A 1,423-nucleotide genomic window follows, 5' to 3' on the forward strand; every position below is an offset into this window, starting at 1 on the left:
CTTTTATGGCTTATTTGCAGCTTTAGACTCAAAGCTCTTCTCGACTTCTTGGATCGGATTACTATTCATCTGTGTATAAAATGCAGCTGTGAGTGGTACTCACTGGCCCATGAAGAGGTCTGTCACTGAACACTGTGGTGTTCAGTGTCACGATGATGGTCATCGTTCTCATAAGCTTCTCTATTAAAATGGCATCGCCTTTGCTGGTTTGGATCAAAATCCACCAGTTCTACCTGGTCCATTTCATTAGTCACTTTTATTTCCTTCCTCTCAGGTAGGAGTTTTTCCAGCAAAGAGAGTTCATCAAGAGACAGAAAGCTAATCTCGGGAAAGTTTACCTTAAATTCAGTGATTAGGCAACCTTTTTCATTTGGTCCATGATAAATTGGCATGCCTTCATTTAGCACATACTTGATACCTCCATGCCTGCCAGTCTGACCTGGATGAGAGTTGAATACTATAGTTTGGATGTCAAGAGTAGAAATTGGCTTTGAAGCCACGTGATGCTTCAACCAGTTGTTTGTCCTTACCGAAGGTCTTCTCCTTGCCTAGTAAAAACAGTGTGGTCTGTCTGATCTAAAACAATTGTAATCTCTACTGGCTCCATCCCTGGTTCTTGGCCTCCTTCACTGTGGAATGTTATTTTCTGGCCATCTTTCATGCCTTTGTCAATATGAACTTCGAGAATCTTCTCTCAAACTATCTTCCTTTCCATTGCAGCTTTTACAACTATCTTTAGGACTGATCTGTTCCCCATAGCCCTGGCATTCCATGCACACAGATTGAATTTGCTGAACCATTTCAGGCCCTGTCTGATGAATTCTTATTTGCATCCCAGTACCTTGGCAATTGGGACAGCACTCTGCTGTTCCTTTCTTACCACCTAGGTCTTCACATTTGTCACAAATTATATTTTTTTCAGAGCTAGCTTTCGTGTACCATTTTATAAGTCTTCTAAGTTACTGAAAGTTGACACACAGCATTTCTACCTCTTCTGTCTCTTTACAACCTTCCCCCTCCTCCAAAAACATATCAAAGATGTCCATGGGGAAGCCAAAGCTGCCACCTGTTCCACTTTCTTTAATGGCTTGTTCTCTGCTTTTGTCATATAAATACTTTTTAAAACTATTTTAATTTGTTAAATTCTTTCAAGTATTTTATTTTATTAATGAAGAACCATTTTTTTTTTTTTACATTTTTGTTAATACTTTGACAATGTAGGATTTCTCCCCTCAGGTGTGGCCATCAGAGCTCTTCTATCGCCAAAGCACTCAAGGGGTATATTTTAGTATGTGGCGTAGGAAAGTGGGTCCAAATATATTTTTCCTCCAGAAGGATGACCACCTGTAATATTGCTGCAGGAGGCCTTGTAGCCCCAGCCAGATAAACTACTGGCAAGCAGCGAAGTTAAAGGGCCTCACAC

At 40.5% G+C, this 1,423-nt stretch overlaps 1 pseudogene across 1 annotated transcript; it reads right to left on the reverse strand.

The window, feature by feature from the left end:
- Nucleotides 1-122: 122 nt before the first annotated feature.
- On the reverse strand, nt 123-833 carry LOC311176682 (dnaJ homolog subfamily A member 1-like; annotated as a pseudogene). Its single transcript has one exon. The product of its transcript is annotated as a dnaJ homolog subfamily A member 1-like (transcript).
- Between the last annotated feature and the right edge of the window lie 590 nt (nt 834-1,423).

This window comes from Talpa europaea (assembly GCF_964194135.1).
Source record: "Talpa europaea genome assembly, chromosome: 9".
Classification (NCBI taxonomy): Eukaryota; Metazoa; Chordata; class Mammalia; order Eulipotyphla; family Talpidae; genus Talpa; species Talpa europaea.